This window comes from Peromyscus leucopus, chromosome 5, assembly GCF_004664715.2.
Source record: "Peromyscus leucopus breed LL Stock chromosome 5, UCI_PerLeu_2.1, whole genome shotgun sequence".
NCBI classification, from domain to species: Eukaryota; Metazoa; Chordata; class Mammalia; order Rodentia; family Cricetidae; genus Peromyscus; species Peromyscus leucopus.
The window spans coordinates 11,792,597-11,813,676 of NC_051067.1; the positions used below are offsets into that span (position 1 = coordinate 11,792,597).

General features: G+C 48.6%; 1 protein-coding gene across 3 annotated transcripts in view; it reads right to left on the reverse strand.

The window, feature by feature from the left end:
• Positions 1 to 21,080, reverse strand: part of Syk (spleen associated tyrosine kinase) — a 78,093-nt gene that overhangs the window by 46,808 nt on the left and 10,205 nt on the right. For 2 of the 3 annotated variants that reach the window (XM_028863796.2, XM_028863794.2), the window contains exon 1: positions 14,706 to 14,899. The exons of the other annotated variant lie outside the window; for it this stretch is intronic. The gene's annotated coding sequence lies outside the window, so the exon portion shown is untranslated. Of the gene's footprint in view, positions 1 to 14,705; positions 14,900 to 21,080 lie in introns of those variants that run through there. 3 annotated transcript variants of the gene reach the window in all.

The following is a 21,080-nucleotide window of genomic DNA, read 5'->3' on the forward strand; positions in this document are numbered from 1 at the left end:
CTGCCTCCTCTTCCCCAGTTTGAGATCAGAGGCATGAACTACCACACCTGGTTTATGTGAGGCTGGGGTGTAACCAAGGGCTTCATACATGCTAGGAAAGCACTCTACAACTGAGTTACCCCCCAATGCCCTAGAGCCGACTTCATGTAACCAACCACGCTAGTCACACCCCAGAGAGCTGTAGTCATGGCCTCATTAACACAGACCTTCTCACCTCCTGCCTGGGGTAGGAAGAGCAGCAAGTGGCTCCCTGAGTTATAAACAGTCACATCTACCCAGGGTCCCTTCTCTGGTCTTAGATTTGACTAAGAGACACATCCGGAGCCCAGGCTGCCTCAGTGCATCTCATTGCACAGCAGCTAAGGAGTTGGTGGTTGCAGGTGTAGGAGGGGCTTGGCATGGGAAGACACTGCCTGGGAGGAACACGCTCCGCAGAAGAGACACAGATGCAGGGATCCATTTGTGAATGAAAAAAAAAAAATGGTGCATAGCACCATCCAGGAAGTGTTCAAAGAGTGTTTAAATAAAAAGCGCTGGTCACCTGAAAAATGAAGAATGAAGCAATCCTTTCATCTGTGGGGAGGGTGCTTACCTCTCAGTGTTCTCTTCAAACTACCTCCCCAGCACACAGCATACTGTAAACACACATCACATACATACCACATGTATACACTACATACCATATACACATACCACACATCACAATATATCCCACATACCACACATATCATATATCACATGCTCACACACCATGATGCACACACACCACATGATGCACACACTGTAAACACATACCACATATCACTGGCACACACATCACACATACATCATAACATACAGCACACATCTCATATATACACACACAGCCAGTGCATGCATATCTCACACTATGCACCTAATACAGCACACACACACACACACACACACACACACACACACACACACACACCATAACATGAGTACAGGTAGACACACCACACATGGTTCCATGAATGAGCCTCTCCCCTGCATAAGTAACCCCTCTATTTGGCTCATGAGTCATCCTCTGGGGTTGTGTGCACAACCCAAAGATGCCATGTTAGCACAGGTGACAGAATATCCTGACACTGTACCCTGAGGCAGCCCCATGGAGGTATTTCACAGTCCACAGAACATAGGGCTTCTCCTAACACTTGACTGTTATCGAATGTCCTTTGTTTTCTAAGACTCATCTCAGCCCCCACACAGTGACAACCCCAGCTTTCTCTTCAGTCCATCCATCTAGCCTGTCACTTCAGTCATCTCTCCACCAAGCTCCCTGGCCCTCCCTACCCGCTCCTGCCCAGCACAGCTTTTCTGTATTGTACCTTCTAGGGACCTTTGATAACCACAGGGTCCTCAGACACATACAACACACTGCCGCCCGAGTGACACACACACCTACCAGAGCCCATCAGGGTCTCCATGCTGCCCCTGTGTAGACAGGTGCTGGGGAGATACCCAGTGAAGAACCTGAGCAACATGGAGTGTTTTAGAGTCCTGTGCTCTCTCAGACGCTGTTTCCAAACCACTCTGTGTCCATGGTTTCACAGCCTCATCTCATGCCTGTGGTCTTTGCCTATCACCTCCTACTCCTCATCACCTTGGGCTGCTCAATGTCTCTCCCTCTGTCCAGATCCTCTCTGCAGGCCACCTGATCTCCCTACTGGGAGCCATGTCTAGCATGTTGAACATCACCAGGGTGCCACTATGCTCCTCTGCCTTGTCCTCACCCTCACACTCTTCCAGGAGCATTCTCTCTCTTTCCTCACCACTCTCAGGCCTCCCCACAGACCTGCCTCAACCACCAGACACCATGCTGGCTGAGCAGAGATTCCTGACTGCTTGTGTCCCTACAGGTCCTTGTGTCCTCATGCCTCTCTTCACGTCATTAGTAGCTCCAACTAAAATGATCACAGTCAAATGCTTCATAATTCACGTGAATGTCCACTACATTCCGTTAACTCAGTTTTCTACCAATACTGACAGCAACCCTGGTGCCCTTTTCTGCTTTCCTGTGGAAGCACACAGGCAGGGCATGCTGGGGCCCAGGGACAGGGGCTTTATGGACCTCTCCAGGAACACAGTAGATGCTCCTTAGGCCTTGCTATTGTGAGGGGCCCAAAACAGCTTGACCATTCAACTGACATGACAGGCTTAGAGACCCAGACACAGCCTCTGTGACAGGCTTACTGGCAGGCAATACCTGGATCCAGGAGAAGCCATGAGCTGACCCCACCCAGGGAGGGCCTGCATCTAAGGGGAAATACTTGACATTCCAAACATTCCCTATGCCCCTTAGACAAATGTCAGCCAATCAAGGTCCTGAACCTTGGGAATCCCCTTACCCCAGCCTCTGCTATGATAAAAACCCTACTCTACCTGGGCTCGGGGCTCTCTGCTCTCACCACTGCATTGGACAGAGAGTCCAAGCTCCCAGCTTGAAATAAAGGCTCTTTGCTTTTATATATGAGATTTGGTCTTCATGGTGGTCTTTTGGGGGGTCCCCATGATCTGGGCCTCACAACTATGTGTTAATGAATTGACTTATTGTTTGTTTATTGTTTTGTGTGCATGCATGTGTGTGATATATGCCAGTATTCCAGCCTGTGCATACACAGAGAACAGAGGAGGATATCAGGGTTTCTGCTCTATCACTCTATCATATTCACTTGAGACGGGGTCTTTCTCACTCACTGAGCTTGGAGCTCATGTGTTTTTTTTTTTTTTGTCTATGTTAGTGGCCAATAAGTCCCCAGGATCCTTCCTCTCACCCCACCCCACAGCACTGGGGTTGTAAGGGTGTGCAAAACCATACAACCACATCTGACTTCTTACATGGGTCAGGAGATTTGAACTTAGGACCTCATGCTTGCACAGCAAGCACTTGGAACTGCTGAGCCATCTCCCCAGTGCATAGTTATTATTTTTTTTTTAAGTTTTTTGAGACAAGGTTTCTCTGTGTAGCCTTGGCTGTCCCGGAACTCATTTTGTAGATCAGACTAGAATTCCTAACTATTCTCCCACAACCATGCATGTGCTGGCAAGAACATCTCAGGGCCTGAAGTCCTATGTAATCTGTGCGCTGCGTGATCATGTTATCTATGCATATGTGTGGTGTAGCTACGTAAGCCCATATGCTCATTGCAGTGGGGGGTGGGGGTGGGGGGTGGGATGGGGCGTAGGAGTGGGGGTGGGAGTGGGGGTGAGGGGGTGTATCTATAAAAGCAGGTTCCACTCATCCCTCCACCTTTCTTTCTGCGTGATCTTTCCATAGGCTTAAATATCCCCTTCTGTTCCTCTCCCTTAATAAACTCTTTGTCTTAATAAATAACAATCTGCCTAAGGCATGCACACTGCATTGCATCGTTCATTTTTCTTTTTTGGAAACCTTCATTTTTAATTGATGTGTAATGTGGCAAATTGATTCTTTGATCTGTGTTTACAAGAGCTGATGATCAAATGTGTTTCTTGGATATTCATCACTTTAGACATTTGTTAGTTTTGTGGTGAGAACCTTCAGAATCCTTCCTTTTTAGCTATTTGGAAATATATAGTCTATTATTGCTGACCCACTTCTGGGAGCTCACTGTGACTCTGTCCATCCCCTTTGACTAGCCTCTTCCTGTCCCCACCATGGGCCACAGCTTCAGGGAATATCACCATTCTACACACTCCAATGCAGCTTCCTTCCCCAGCAGGAAGCCCCTTTCATTTTCAGTGGGAAGGGAAAAGTTGGGTGTTGGCACTCTCCTGGCCCGGCAGCCACCTTCATTGTGACCATCTGACCTCTGACCCCCAGGGTAATGCATGAGCTGCCTTCAGGGAGGAGGTCCCCTGCAGTCTGTGGAATGGCAGACAGCAGTTGCTCCCAGCCTATGCCGGCCTCTAACTTGGAACATGGATAGCATCAGTACCTGCCCCCACACGTATAGCTTTCCAGGGCTGGCACTCCTAGTGCCCACTTGGGACCTCATTCTGGTCTCCATTCTCCTCTTAATGAGGCCACCTTATAAGATGGCCACCTGCTTTCTGGCCACCAGCCACACAAGTCTCACGGCTGAATACGGGTCTCAGCTCTGCTTTATGAACATTAGCTTGTGCTACCCTGCCAAACTCACAAATTCAGCTTTTTGCCTAGCATGTAATACATGCCTGTGATTCCAGCACTCAGAAGGAAGAGGTAGCAGCAAGTTGGAGGATAGCCTGGTCTACATAGTGATTTCCAGTCTAGTCTGGACTACAGAGCGAGACTGTCAAATAAACAAACCAACCAACCAATAAATAAATAAAATAAATACAAGAGAACAAATAAAAAACAAAACAAAGCAACTGTGCTAGTCAGTTTTAACTGCCAACCTGACAACCTGGGAAGAGTTTCAGCTGAGGAAGTGTTGAGAACAGGCTGGCCCCTGGGCAAGTCTATGAGGGATTGTTTGGCTTATTAAAGTAGGAAGACTCACTCCAAATGTGGTAGCACCATTTTACCTCCTGGGCCCTGAACTGTCCGTGTGAAGAAAGCTTGCTACATAAGCAGCCAATGGGCAAGTAAGCACGGGTTCATGCTTAGTCTCTCTCTGGTCTTGACTGGGTGTGAAGCTTTAAGTTCCTGCCTCGACTTCCCCATAATGGTGAACGACAACCTGGAATTATATGCCAAATAAATCCTTTTGTTCCTAAGATTTTTTTTTTTTTTTTGTTAAAATATTATATCATGGCAACAGAAACAAGATGAGGAAACTGTGGTGGTTTGGATAAAAATGACCCCCACAGGCCTACAGCACTATTAGGAAGTGTGGCCTTGTTGGAGTAGGTGTGGCTTTGTTGGAGAAGTGTGTCACTAGGGGGTGACTTTGAGGTCTCAGAAGTTCAAGCCATTTCACTTCCTGCTGCCTGCTCATCTGGATGTAGAACTCTCAGCTCCCTCTCCAGCACCATGTCTGCCTGCATGACACCATGTTTCCCACGATGAGGGTAATGGACTGAACTGTAAGCCAGCCCCAGTGAAATGTTTTCCTTCATTAAGAGTTGCCATGGTCATGGTGCCTCTTCACAGCAATAGAAACATCAACTAAGAGAGATACCAACCAAACAAAGGACCTCCAACAAAGACAAAGAGATTTAGCTGTCCCCCTAGTCTTGGCCACAGCCTTGGCACCTCCATAATTCCCACCCCTGGAAGAGTCATTATTACCTGACGCATGTACTCCTCTGGGTGCCCCTGAACTCATCACACCTGCCACTGTGGCTTGCATGTCCTGTCTGGGCTCTCCTGCTCTGACTGCGGGGAGAGTCCACAGCCCAAGGTCATGTCAACACCCTCAGCAGTATTGAAGACTCCTGCTTTCGTCCTCAGTTCAACACTACAGAGTTAGACATCAACAAGTGCATGAGGCCACTGTATAAAAGCACAAACTTGAGAAGGATTAAAGAGGACCCCAGTCCCGACAAACCACACCCTATTCTCCCTTACCCCACCTGTGCCCAGAGTTAGCCCAGTACTTCTGCACACACCTGTGTAGGTAGCTCTAGAGCAGTGATGTATAAGGGGAGCCTGTCGGAACACAGTAAATCCATCACTCTCTTGGGGCCTTTTAGGACATAAGTTACATACAAGGCCTTAGCAGTAAGGAAATGTGGGTGGGCACATGCATGCTCATGTGGATGCCTGTGCACATGTGTACATATGTAGGTCAGAGGTCAACTTCAGGTGTCGGTTTTGAATCACTCTTCACCTCATTCTTTATGAAACAGGCCTCTCTCACTGAACCTGGAGCTTATCAGATGAGCTAGACTGGCTGGCCAGCAAGCCCCGGGTTCTTCCTGCCTCTGCCTCCCCTGTGCTGGGATTACATGCACGGGTGTACCACCAAGCTTAGCTGCTGGCCATGGGTTCTGGCCATTCAACTCAAGCCCGGTGCTTGCGGGACAGGCACCTTACCGACTAAGCTACCACCCAGACTGAGGGGATGGTTTTTAACAGGAAGTAATATTTGGGGAGTCCCTTGGCTGTTGTCTACCCCGCTCACTTCGTTTTCTCCACGGTCCACCCCCACAAGGTGACATCACTTTCACACATCCACAGGGCTGGTTGTGGCGGCAGGAACAGCACTGCTATACCTCTATGCCTGGGGCAGCTCTTGATGTTTGGTAGAGGCACATAAAAATAAATATATGAATATTTGCTGACTATCGGACATCAGTCTTTCTAGTGATTTCTTCACTGCGTGTTGGCTGACCCAAGTTCCTCTTGGATGCCCAAGAAGTAACTCGGACTTCCCAGCTCCACTCCTCACTCTGACCCCTCGCTTTGAGGGAAATGACAACACCAGCAACAGCCAGTCAAGACAATGCTGAAGACCCTTCCTCCATAGGTCATCCCCAGAATCAGAAAAGACTTCTCTGTCCAAGCGTGGGCACACAGTGGGGCAGAGTTGTCCCAGTCTTCACTGATGTGGCCAAAGGCTGGAGGATCTGAAGGGAGGTTCCCTGAGCCAGTTTCTAGGGTTTGTCTAGCAAGAACACAGACTCGAAAATAGATTCTCAAGCCACTTGTGCCCCTCACCCATTCCCAGCACTGTCTGTGGTGACCACCACCTCTGGTTCTCCCCTTATTCTGTGTCTGTTTCCTTCTTGGTAAGTACAGTGAACTCATGATGTCCACATCCACAGCACATTCGCAACCTTCCCCAGCCCACAAGGCCCTCTTTGGCCCGACTCCAGCCCCTCCAGCCCGTCCAGCTGTGTTCCGCACTGTGTTTCTATGTGTCCTCACATGCCAGGCCGATGGTGTCTGGGCTACAGCATTTTGCTTAGTGACTTTCCTCCTTCCCAGGCCTGTGGTCTAAGTTCCTGCCATCCCCTCAGACAGCCCGATGATCTGATTTTTAGGTGTTTATCTTTGTCTGCTGAATCGCTCCCTGCCAACACATTCTCATTTAAACTCACTTAAGTGCCCATTTCCCTTATACACTGCTTCCACCCTCCCCTTATGCTAAAATGTAAGCTTCAAAGGTCTGGGCATTTCAACTGGCTTGTTCATGTTTCAGGGTTTACCAAATGTCCACAAAGCATGTACTTAATGGACACATGCCTCTTTTCATTTTAGAGTTTTTACTGTGAGTATATGCTACTTTCTGAATGAAAATGCTTCAAGTCCAATTTGCATGAGTCCAGAGGATCCTGGAGACCAGCACATCAACTGTCCAGATGCCCAGCCTTGCGGTTGTGTTGATGCAGCTCACTCATGCTTTGCATGAGCTCATGGCTTCTCATGGGGAAGGAGCCTTCTGTCACATGCTCCATGTTTCAAGCAGGAAACGCTGTCTCATCAGATTCCTGCCTCTTCTCTTCAGCCCTGGTCTTCCGGATACTCCTGGGACACCATTCACATCTGCTGCGCTCAAATATCTAAAGGCCTGCCCACAGAGGAGATCCTGCCAATACACTCTCCCTACTTGTCAGTATTTCCCAGGTGTTCTTGTTGTTCTTGTTTTCCCACGTGATTTCCTGTCGTACAAGCCCCCTTTAAAAGCACCGCTAATTTTGATGCTGCTGTTTTGATCTCCTTGGTCTGGGCAAGGGTCCACGAACACAACCCTGGGTGACCCCAGGTGTCCAGCATCTGCCCTGGGCTTCTGGAGAATGAGAACTTTCTCTTCCACATGTGGTCATGACACCCTTCCCACCCTCTATTTACATATGAAGACAGCTGCATTGCCACCCTATACCACCCATTGGTTTCTCCAGAGCCTCTTCCAGTATTATCTCAGAGCTGCTGCCTGGGCAGTGGTGATGAAGGGGCTGGCCCAGTCTTTGGTATGTGTGTTTGTAGTGGTAGGGACTTCTCTCCCACTGGAGACTGTTTAGCAGCATCCCTGCCCTCCACTCACTGCGCGCTATAGCAGCTCCTCCCCCAACCACGCAAACCAAAAGCCGCCTCCAGGCATTGCCAGGCCTTCCTGGGGCAAAGATGCCCTTGACTGGAAACCACTGGCTTCGTTGCTGTGTTCTGACCACAACTCTGATATGGCCTGTCTTTTGTCTTTGATCTTACCAGTGTATTAAATAACCAAACATTCCCTTATCTATTTGATGATGATTCTCAACAATGAGCAGATGTTGCAGAAATTCCTCCCCAGGGGAGGCATAAACAACATTTTCCCCTTCTTCATAAGGCCCCAAAGAATTTTGAGTCTACCAAAACTCACCCTGGGGGACCAGTGAGTTCACGAGGCTTAGTGACAGAACATGGGTGAGGATTTTATGGTGAGGAGCATGGGTGACCCTAAATCAACTGCACCAGAGAATCAGTACCCAGCATGGATGATGTTTTCCTTACACAGCTAGAATGTCCATTCTCCCCAACCCACACATGCCAGCCCCTCCCTGAGACCCCAAGCCACATGCAACTAGGCACAATTGCATACAAATGACTGGGGAAAGTGTCTATAGTGTCACCTGAGGGTCCAGGGACCCACATCACACCCTCCTTCTCTGAGATTGGGTCATGGTCCCCAGTCCCCAGACTGGCTCCTGATGGACTCCAGCAAGCTGGAACAGCTAATCTGATGAGGATGCCAGCTGTCTTGCTCTTGGAATAGTGCTGTACAACAGCAGAGGACAGGAGACCCAGAAGGACACTTGCATGCGATGCCCTTTAAACCTAGAAGGCATCAAGGATGGGATACAGAACAGAGGCTGGGAGCAAGCTCTGCTGGGATTCTACCTGGCTCTGCGTGGCCTCGACACCTGTGCACCTCAGCAATTCTCCTATGGACACAGTAGACACGGTGTCAGAGTAACTAGTGCTTTGGTTATGAATGGAAGGTGGATACCATGGCAACTGAATCCGGGGTCTCACGGATATGAAGAGGGGGAATAGATGCGCATGCTTGGCAGGAGGGCATGTGCTCACCAAACAGGGACAGACACATCTATATAAGGAAGAGGAGATGCTTAGCGAGGCCAGGAAGAAGCCCAAAGCTCTTACAAATCTGAGAGAGAGAGAGAGAGAGAGAGAGAGAGAGAGAGAGAGAGAGAGAGAGAGAGAGAGAGAGAAGAGAGAACACACACACACAGAGAATATAATGCATGTACATATGAAGGCCTGAGGATGACATCAGGTGTCCTCCTTTCCACATTGTTTTTTGAGACAGGCTCTCTCATTAAACCTAGAGCTCCCTGACTTGATTAGACTGGCTGGCTAGGGAGCTCCACAGAGCTGCCTATCTAGCTCTGCTTCCCTAGCCCTGGGCTGCAGGGCTGCAGGACAAGCACTTGACTTACTGACTGACTTCTGAAGTTGCTTTCCCATTAGACAATCACATGTCAATTCCCCAGTCCCGGGACTCAGGTGGACTGTATGACCTTTGCCCTTTCACAGGTATCAGTGTAAGGCTATCTTGTCAGTCAACGACTCCTCAGAGGCTGAGCAATAGCCGTGCCTGCCCCTGCAAGTACAGTGTCTCTGATAGCCACTGAGCGAACTAAAGAGTTGCATTTCTCAGGGCAGTCACGGGCAGATCCTTAGATCCTGGAAAGCATGTACAAAAAACCAGACTGCAGGAGCAGTCAGCACTTGACAAACATCCGAAAGGGCTGTTAACAAACCAGTGAGCAGTGAGTGGGGCTCTAGGTCTGGGCTCCAGCAGTCAGGAGAAGGCTTTCGGTACCCAGAATTCGAGAGGGAAGGACAACTCACGCAAAGAAGATGCTGAGACACACATGCCTGGGGCGCGTTCCAGGATCCCATGTCCCCTCACCTCCTCTCTACCTGTACTCACAGGCCAGAGGCCAGGGCACTCTGCCTGTGCTCTGCCAGGGCAGCGCCGTCCAAGCCCAGGACTTACCATCTACTGTGGCTGGGATCAGAGCCAACTCCAGTGTTCTAGTTAGTTTATCACCACATGTGTCATGGTTTACATGTCTTCACAGTGAGGAAAAGTCTTTTTTCTCCTCTCTCCATCCCATTCTTACTCCTGCCCTTGACCCTGTTTTCTTCCTCTAATGAATGAAACTAAATATAGTTACTTCCTGTGATGAACAGTAGATACTTTCCACAGGTGCCCTGAGCATGGCACTCACAAATTTTCAAACAATGTTTCTCAGGGAACTTTTAAGGTTAAATCCTGGAGATCCCCTGGTCCTGTTTCTTCTATCAGCCAGAGAAGGCACAGCCTTGTAGCAGAGAGTGTCTGTTTAAAGAAACAACTTATATCCATTGTCAACGCACTGACATTGAACTCTAGCAACATTGCCATGTTTGTGAGAAGCTCATCAAACATGGAGATTTACTTAATGAAGCACATAACAGCCTTTTTGTGCTTAGAAACACTAGGCGGCATTTTAGCCCATGTTTTCAACCATTTTCAATAGGGGTGACCCAACAAAAACCACCATCAAAAAGTGGCCCCAAATAGATCAAGAAAATGGGGACTGTTTCTGCTGTGAGACAAGAAGAGGGCCACTGTCCTGTGATTGTCAACTTGACACAGCCTAGAGTCATCTGGAAGGAAGAGTCTCAACTGAAGGGTTGCCTGGGTCAGACTGGCCTGCACCCATGTCTGTGGGAGACTGTCTTAACTGATGATTTATGTGGGAAGGCCCAGCCCATCACAGGCAGCACAATCCCTAGGCAAATGATCCTAGGCTGTGTAAGAAGGCTGGCTACACACGAGTCTGAGAGTAAGCCAACAAGCAGCATTCTTACATGGTTTCTCTTTCAAGTTCCTACTTAGGTACCCAACCTGACTCCTTTCAATGACAGACTGTGACCTGGAAGTGTAAACCAAGCACACCATTTCCTCCCCCAAGCTGCTTTTGGTCAGAGTGTTTTATCACAGAAACAGAATTAAATCACTTAGTACATGTCTACAAACAGCAGCAAAGGTGCCGTGGTCGACTGGGGCTGCAAATACATTTTAGTGAAGTGTGTGTGTGCGTACGTGTGTGTTTATGTGTGTGTGCACACGTGTGCATGTGCACACTTGCCAGAGATCAACCTTAGCTGTTGTTCCTCAGATTCCACCCATTTTGTTTTCTGAGACAGCTCTCTTACTGGCTTGGAGCTTTCCAAACTGGCTAGACTGGCCAGTCAGCCCCAGAGATCCACCTGTTCTTATCTCCCCAGAGCTGAGAAGTGTGAACCACTACACCAGCTGCTATTGGTGTTGTGGTTTTGTAGGTGTGCATGGGACTGAACTCAGGTCCTTGTGCTTGCAAGGCAAATACCTTACTGACTGGGCTACTCACCCCAGAATCAGGGAACAGTGAATCCTTAAATAAGGAATCCATGGTCAGAGTTCATTGGCTCTAGGTAATTTCCTCCCTTCTCTCCACACGTCCATGAAAAGACACAGAATGTGGCCTTGGCAGTTTTGAGAAAACCAGTTACCTTTATGTTAAGACTGTGTTCAACTATGCTCGACTCTCACTTATTAAATCTGCTGTTTCCCACACTTCATAGCTGGACATGAACAAGGAGAGGTAGCCTGCGCCGTGTGCCCTTTCTGTAATTAGCACTGGGCTCTTTCCTTGTTATCGAAGGGGCTCTGATCAGTGGGGCCAAGGCTTCGGCCCATTAGGAGGCCACTGGAGCATGGCTTCTGCAGGTGACCCCCCCTGCTTTGTAGACCCGCCTCCGCGCCTGCCATCCCACTGCCTGCAGGACACTTCCAGCAGTTCTCAGCTACGTAAAACTGCTGGTGTCCCTACACTTGGCCACAAGATCCCCTGGTGTAATGTGGACTGTGGCTGGAGAAAAAACACCACCCAAGGGTAACTTCTGCCCCGTCTGGGCTACACAGGGAAACAAAATCAGGAGGATGCAAATACAAGTTTAGGGCACTTGAAACCACATGGCCACCCCAATGCAAAACAACCCCACTCAAGTGTACCTGGGAAATTTCCTTGCAGCTTTTGGCTGAGTAAATTAATTGCCAGAACTTCATTAAAAAGAAAAACTTCCTCTGGGGGTTAGGCTCATTTTCATGAAAAAGAGGGAAGAACCCAGCCTAGAGGGAGAGTCAGTCTCGCTAGGCTAGTCAGGCGGGTTGGTGAGAGAGAAATAATGAAGGAAAGGGAGGTGCCACAGGGTTACCCCACAGCACCAGCACCCCGGGCTCTGCAGCTAACCGCCGCAGCTGCTCTTCCTGGAGCTGTGAGCATTCACACGGCTTCTAGGTGGGATCTCACCATGCAGAAAACACATGGGCACAAGGTTGAGGCCTGAGCAGGGAAGGATGGGACCCAGGGGATGCTGAGCCTGAACTGCGCAGGACAACTGCATTGGTTTCAGTGGCAGATGGGTGCTTTTCCTCTGGGATGCTGTCCTGTAGGGGTCTGTCCACCAGCCTTCCCGTACCATGCCTGCAGGTCACAATGCACGGACACCTAGCCTCCCAAGGGGGAACCACACTTCTCTGAGAAGCAATTCCCTCTTCTGTATTGGCAGCAAGCATAGGAGACTTCTCAGAATACAGAGGCCTGTCCTTCACAGAGGAAGCACAGTCAAGGTTGGCCTGCATAATGTCCACGACCATTCAGAAACAGAGAGCCAATAAAATGCGCAAAAGCACATCCTGATACTTCAAAACCAGATCAGTGTGAGGCAGCTTCAGAGCAGAGAACCCCCAAAACACACCTGGCAGAGGCTGACCCATCTCAGGGGGCCCCTGGACACCCTCAGAGTCCACAGGCAAGTTCCCTAAACTGTTGGCCTCGCATTAGCACAGGTCACAGAGGATGCCTGTTGTCAACAGATATTAACTGTTTGCTTACAAAGAGCAACTTAACCCACTTAATATTTATACACACTCGTGTACCTGTGGGTGTGTATATGTGTGGAGGCCAGAGACCAATCTCATTATTGTTCCTCAAGTGTCATCCACTTTGTACTTTGAGCCCTAGGTATCTCTCTCTACACTTCTCCAGCACCGGAATTACACAGTGCCAGCCATTCAGCTTTTTAAATGTGTGCTGAGGACTGAACTCAGGTCTTTGTGATTGCTTGAAAGCACTTTACCAACTACGCTTTCTCCACAGCTTCTGGTACACTTAATTTTCAAATCTAAATCTCAGCTCCATTGGACAGATCTGCTGAACGGATACCGCAAGCTAGTCAGCCAGTGCTGTGCCAGGGAGAACACCAATAAATGTGCTTGTCTCCCTGGCAACATGAAGGGAGAAGAAAGTTCTGGAACGAAAGGTGCCAGGATGTAGCCAGAACTGCCTATGCCCTGGCTCTCAAGTCTACTTTTTGCGTCTTCCGGTGACCAGCTGACAGGGCTTGCAGATGGCACCCCTGGAACAAGGAAGAGAATGCTCTCAGGTCGAGCTTCTGCGTTCCCAGGGTGCCGACTCCACACATGCTTTTAGACCAGCGAAGACTCAGCAAGGAGGCCAGAGAACAGGAAACTGGTACAAACGTCTCTCTTGGTGATTTTAAGCAGGAAACTTGAAAACTTCTGCTAGAAGCCAGCATTTTTCCAAGAGGGAAGCATGTAGACCACATTCCCCTTGGCCAGGCAGGTAGAGCAAATTGAACAGCTCCTTGGCACAGCAGAGAAGCCAACTGGGGTGAACCATCCAAGCCACTCCCCACATATCAGTAACCCCAGGGCCTTACAGTAAAATGGAAGGCAGAGACCGGAGAAATCCCCATAGTGTGTGGCCAGGAAGCCTATATATGTATGCAGCATTGAACAACAAAGAGGCTGACATTCACTTGGGCCTGTCTTCTTCCGACATGCACACATGAAGGCATATATGTGTCAACACACACACACACACACACACACACCAAAAACACAAACACACACATATCCAGGTATATATACATATATACATCTATCTATCTATCTATCTATCTATCTATCTATCTATCTCTATCTCTCTCTCCTCTCTGTCTCTCTCACACACATATGCACACCATACACACAGGTATATACATATACACACATACACATACATGTACACTCACACATAAAATACCAACAACTGACCAAGTACCGGACATTTCATGATAAAATGTCTTCCAGCTTTCACTACCATCATCTTGGGTCAAAGCAGCCAGGGCAAGGGAACAGTCAAGTTACAGTATTCCTTTCGTTTCCACCTCAAGTCTCAAGAAGCTCCAACCCAAAGAACCCCAGTTAGGTGGCCAGGGTGGAGGTCACAGTGTCCGCAGACTCCACTGTGTCTAGGACACGGGGGCCTGGCTGAAGCTGCTCGAGTCTAGGCACTATTTTTACTTCCCCATCTGCCCACCTCATGAGAACAATCGACACAGGGCCCTCAAGGCAGCTAGAGAAGCCAAGCAACCCAAGTTAGCCACAAAGGACACGCCATGCCTGCTCAAGGAAACCCAAGTTTTCTGAAATTGGTGACTATAAAATATTCCAGGAAATTTCGATGGGCTCCTGTGATTTCACAACTGTATCTGAATACACAAATTATCCCCAAAGCTCAAAGAAAGCGGCAAAGGTTTTGTAAGCAGGGGAGAAATTTAGTTTTGTCACATGAGAACTATAGGAATTATCAAGTCCTCCACAGCTCGATGAACGTAGCCAGGACACGGTGTCGACCAGGGAAGCACACATACACTCAGCTACTGGCGAGGCCTCTCGGGCCGGTCCATCGTGGAGAGCTCTAGGGTCACACTGTCGATTGCTGCAGATCTGACTTACCTTCCTGGACTCACAGAAGGTCTGGGCACCAGGCCCCCGGGGGGCATGGGGCGCGGAAAGCACCCAGCTGGCGGGCTTGAAAACGGGGATGGCCGCCGTGGAGAACGGGCAGAGGAGAGCCGTGGGGCTTCCTGCTGTTGACTGGTGTCTGTAACTGGGGAAGTGGCTTTTCCTCAAAGTGTCAGTAAGCAAGACAAGACAGAAAGCAGAAGTGAGGGGCCCCGGGACGGCCCGCTTGTTAATTTCATATTCAAAATGAAGCTCGAGTCGGAAGGCAGGGATCCCATCCAAACACCCGCCCGCCCGCCGAGAAGGGTCAGTGGAGATGGCAGTCCCGGCGCACGGTTTCCCACACATCCTGGTTAAAACCATGTGCCAGACTTAGAGTATATCAAATTTTCTTCTCATTTTTGTTTTTATTGTAAACCATGTTTGACGATTTAATAATTCTGTTGATAATTTTAAAGGCTCGAAGTGGGTTTTATTAATTTTTGTTTGTAGTTTCCTATTTGGGGTTTCAAAGTTTTCACCATTGTGGTTTAAGATTAATTTACTAGAATTCCACGGAGCACCCTCACCTAAGACTGTAGGCGGCTGACTCGACACGCTCCTTTTATCTGATGAATCATCATGGTTTGGGTGTGCCACGCAAAGGTTCAGGTGCTGGAAGCTTGGCTGGGGTGGGGCATGTTTGAGTGGCAGAACTTTTAAGGTGGGGTCTGGTGTGAGGGGGCGAGTCTACGGGGTACCATCCTCGGAAACGATGAACGACTAGCTAAGAGGACTAAGTTAAGTCCAGCGGACTGGCTTAGTTACTGACAGTAGATGGTCATAAACTGAGATCATCCCAACAATTTGGTCCCGTTGACAGCCGCTCTTCCGGCACCTTTTTCTACCACTTGGTGCCACCACGCAGGGTTGCATGGCTGTGAGGTGATCCGCCTGAACGTGGGTTTTTAAGCCCTACACTGTTAGCCGAATTAAACTGCTTTTCTTTTTCTTTTTTTTTTTTTTTTTTTTTTTTTTTTTTGGTTTTTCGAGACAGGGTTTCTCTGTGTAGCTTTGCGCCTTTTCCTGGAGCTCACTTGGTAGTCCAGGCTGGCCTCGAACTCACAGAGATCCGCCTGGCTCTGCCTCCCGAGTGCTGGGATTAAAGGCGTGCGCCACCACCGCCCGGCCCAAACTGCTTTTCTTTATAAAGTCCTTACTCTCAGGAATTTGGCTACAGCAGTGGACTCCGTGTTAGGACTTTCCCTCTAAGCTCTGCTTTGGGTATCATTCTCAAAATGTTGGTAAGCTGCAGTTTCATTTTTTAAAAGAAATATTTTTTTGTGTGTGTATGAATATTTTGCCTACATATTTGTATGTGTATCATGTGTGTGCCTGGTACCCATGGATGTCCGAAGAGGATATCAGATCTCTTGGGAATGAAGTTACAGATAGTTGTGAGCTGTCAGGATGTTGGGAATCAAACCTGGGTCCTCTGCAAGAGCAGCAAGTGCTGAACTAATTAATATTTTATGAGTTCTTCTGAGTTGGTTGTTTTTTTTTTTTTTTTTTTTTTTTTTTTGACTCATAGGTTGTACCAAAGCCCATTATTTAGTTGCTGGTTAAATTTTTGTTGTGGATATATGGTTTAATTTTGTTGTGTTCTAAAAATAATTCACATGGCTTTTAAAACTTAACAAATTTTCCAAGCAAGCATTTTATTTTGGTAAATATACCAAGTCAGCTGGAGAGGAATGCATTCTTTGTTGTCAGACTGACCATCTCACAAAGGTCAGGCCAACTGACAGTGTTGCCCTGGCCTCTTTATTACTATTGATTTTCTATTTCATCTGTTATAGAAAGAGAGAAACTGATTCCAGATCATAATGTTGGCGCTGTCTCTTTCTGTCTTCGGCTTTGTCAAGGTTTACCTTGTGGATTTTGGTGCCCTGTTGATCTGTGCATGCATGTTTAGGGCTAATATGTCTCCTTGGATGTCTGACCCTTTTGCTATTATGCAACTATTTCCTTGAAGCCCTGACCCCATGTACGGTAGAGGTTTTTGTTCTGTAAGTGATCTAGTAAGTATGGAGTACAGGAGAAAAGGGCCAGCCAAGGAAACACACCCTGGCCCTGAAACCAGAGCCAGTGAAAGAAACGCTTTACCCCTGAACCCAGAACCTAAGAAACACACCCTGGCCCTGAAACCAGAGCCAGTGAAAGAAACACTTTACCCCTGAACCCAGAACCTATGAAACACACCCTGACCCTGAAACCAGAGCCAAAGAAACACACTTTGGCCCTAGAATCAGAGCTAGTGAAAGAAATATGCTCTGGCCCTAAAGCTAGAGCCAAAAGGCTATAAAGAGTCAGTGAAAGAAACACAGTTTGGCCCTGAAACCAGAGCCAACTTGGCCCCTGACCAATGAAACCAACCAATCCCGAGCAGAAAATCTTCTCCCTGGAGAAATGTCACCCCTAAGAAGACAGGGTTTCTCCATGTAGTTTTGGTGCCTGTCCTGGATCTCGCTCTGTAGACTGGACTGGCCTTGAACTCACAGAGATCTGCCTGGCTCTGCCTCCCGAGTGCTGGGATTAAAGTCATGCGCCACCACTGCCCCGCTCAGCTCTCAGTTTCTGAATGGTGGTGGACATTATGCAGGCCAGCCTTGGCCGTGCTTCCTCTGTGAAGGACAGGCCTCTGTATTCTGAGAAGTCTCCTATGCTTGCTGCCACTACAGAAGAGGGAGGTGCTTCTCAGAGAAGTGTGGTTTCCCCTTGGGAGGCTAGGTGTCTGTGTATTGTGACATCCAAGCAGGGTATGGGAAGGCTGGTGGACAGACCCCAACAGGACAGCATCCCAGCACTGAGTAATCTCTAGAGAAAGTGAAACACTCCATATGTAAACAAACCAATCCAAAGTTCACCTTGAACCACTTCCTTTATCAGGCTGTCATATGCCAACTATGGTCACCTATTCTGATTACTCAACCAGGGAAGATCCTCTTCACCAGAGCCTGGCATCACTTTGTAAACCAACTAGCCCTGTGCCTGCTGGGCTCTGTCTTCTCCCACTCTCCTTCAGGAAGCACAGGAGAGGCTCTGCCCCGCCCCCGCCCCGCCCCGCCCCTGCCCCGCCCCTGCCCCAGTCCCTCATGACCTCGGGACTCAGCCCTGTGCTGTTCCTCCATGTTGTCCTCCAAGGCACAGAGTACTGCTTGTTCGGAGGGATCTGTGAGCACACATGGCCTCCCTGTGGCAATCTGGGTTTGATGTCTGCTACATCCACGATTCTTTTTGAAGACGAGCCCACTGGGATTCTACATAGTTACTCAAAGGAAATGAAAGGCATGAGCCAAAAATGAAAGGCACGAGCCAACAGGGAAAACTAACAGCAGAAAGAGAATGTTTACCCAAGCATTGTTCAACAAAGGTAACTGAACAAAGACTTTTTTGTTTGTTTGTTTTTGAAACAGGGTTTCTCTGTGTAGCTTTGGAGCCTTTCCTGGAACTCACTCTGTAGCCCAGGCTGGCCTTGAACTCACAGAGATCCACCTGCCTCTGTCTCCCAAGTGCTGGGCTTAAAGGCGTGCGCTGCTGCTGCTGCTGCCACCGCCACCACCTGGCTCTTGAACAAAGACTTTTTTTAAAAAAAAATAAATAAAGGATCTGCCACTCTCTGTGGTCATGTGATTTTTTTTTTTGAAGATTTATTTATTTATTATGTATACAGTGTTCTGCCTGCATGTATGTCTGCAGGCCAGAAGAGGGCACCAGATCTTATTACAGACAGTTGTGAGCCACCATGTGGTTGCTGGGAATTGAACTCAGGTCTTCTGGGAGAACAGCCAGTGCTCTTAACCTCTGAGCCATCTCTCCAGCCCCTTTTAAACCACAGTTGTCTGTCAGGGAAAAGAGAGGCAGGAATGGAAAGGCACTGGGGATCAGCTGACTGAGGTTATATATGGAGGGGTAAAGACCAGAAAATAAATGGCAGCTATTGTTCTGAGTGACAAAGAGGGCAGATGTTGAGTCTGTAAGGGACCCATAAGACGTGGCAATAGCTTGAGAAAAGGGGACAGAACTTAAAAAATCCTAAAAGTCAAAGAAGATCCAAGATAAGCAACACTGATATCTCACAAAATACAGCGTTAAAGGGGTAGAATGCATGCTTCAGTTAGAAGTACATTTTCAGAACAAAAGAGGCCTCACATCTAGGCGTAAAAGGAACACCGTAGTCCCAAGACTAAAGGAAAAGTAAATGACCCGACCTCAGCTGAAAATAGGACCAACTCCTACTTCCGGGCATGCATCTCAGGGATTTGAATCAGTGTGTGGAAGAGACGGCGGCATGCTTGCTGTTCGCTGAACTACTACCCACAATAGCATCAGTGTGTGGAAGAGACACCAGGGTGCTTGCTATTCGCTGAACTACTACCCACAATAGCATCAGTGTGTGGAAGGGACACCAGAGTGCTTGCTGTTCGCTGAACTACTACCCACAATAGCTAAGAGGCAGAATAGCCGAAGGGCCCACCAATGGATGAGTGGATAAAACAATACGGTAGGCATGGGCTGTAGAGTACTGTCTTGGTATGAAAAGGAAGTGAATTCTGCCATTTGTAACAACAAATACATAGAGCTTGAGGATATGAAATGAGTTGGGTATAGAGATACAATATGCATTATCACTTAGATGCTGTGGAACTCTTTCCTCAGAACTGAAACACTCCCTCCTGGAGGGACAGGCTCATAAAACTGAAGGGAAAGAAAGTTGGGGAAAGGAGACCTCTCTTGGGAGCTGCCGGCAAGCTGGGCAGGGGGTTCCAGAGATGCAGCCTTGGTGAGCTTTTTGGTGAAGTCCCTGCCTTTGAGCCCCTGTGCTCCTATTGGCCACCCCCATCTTTTTCCTGAAGTACCAATAAACCTGCTAATTCACCAGGCTAGACTTGGTCCAAATGATTACTTGGGGATGAGCAGACATTTGCTCATGTCTCCCCAAGAAAGGTCAACGAAACAACAGTGAAGTTGAGAATACTGAAACACAATCATGAGGATAGAATGCTGGTTCCCAGTGGGTCGGGGTGTGGCCGGAAGGCAGGGAGTGGTGGTCTTGGGGTCTGAGGCCAGGAGTATGCTAATGAGCTTGATCTGGTCACTCCTGGCTGCTTAGACACAGCATAGCACCATGGGATTCTTGTTGACCAGACCTCAATCTCAGAAGACAGTGAGCAGTGTCTACACACAGCCCAGGAGAAGGTGGTCTAGCTGGGCTCAGGGCTGAGCAGAAGGGAATTTCAGAGTTTGGAATAAACTGTATAGAAAGTCTCCATCTTTACCAGAGGAAGAGGAGGGCAGATGAGGGCTGCCTATCTCCTAAACACCTGCTTCAAAGCCTTGGCGGTTCTTACAAACTCAGATGCAGAGCCCACTGCAGCCAGAAGAAGCCATGTAAGGCCACCTATGCCTCCCAGTGTTGCTGGGGACCACTCCTTGGCACCAGCAAGTTCAGCCACAAGAACAGCTCCACCACAGGCCAGGGTTTTGTCACTTTCCCTAACGTACCAGTGGTGGGGTCCCAAGCCCTCCAGAACCTTCAGATCTCTGGGGGCTGGGCTCCGAAATCAGATTTTCTGAGCAGCTCTCACGTAAGGCCAGCAGGCAGCCTGAACAGAGAGTGCCTCATTATGGCACTCTGGTCTCCATAAGGAGGCTGGGGCTCTGAATAGACTTCTGAAATATAGGACAAACACACAGCTGCTGATTGGAGGGGAATTATCGAAGCAAAAGATTCACATTTCCCCTGGGGTTCTAAGGAAGTCCTGTGGAAGGCCAGCATTAGGGGAAACAGTTGTGATGGTTCATCTTGACTGATAGCTTGATGGATTCAGAGTCACCATGGAAACAAATCTCTGGGCCCGTCTGTGAGGGATTCTCTAGATTAGGTTAAGGGGAGAGGACCCATCCTTATGGACGGCACCATTCTATCGGCTGGGGTCTCAGACTGAATAAGGAGAAAGCAGACCGAGCACCAGCATTTGTTGCTCCCTGATTCGTCACTGAAGATGCAATGTGACCGGGGCCTCAAGTTCCCAGCGCCACGTCATCCCTGCTTTGATGGACTGGATCCTTAAATTGTGAGACAAAATACGCCCTTCCCTTCTTAAGTTGCCTTGTGTGTGTGTATGTGGGGGGGGGTGTATTTTTGTCACAGTAGTGAGAAGAATAACCAACCTTTCAGTTAAAATTCCTCCACTATGGATCCTCAGACACGGCTTTTGTTAAGAGGATCATTCTGGAAGAAGTCACGATGGTGCTAGGAGCTGTCAGTGGAGCCCAGCAAAGGCTGTGGTAACTGGGCCAGCCCAGGCTGCTGCATTTCCTGAC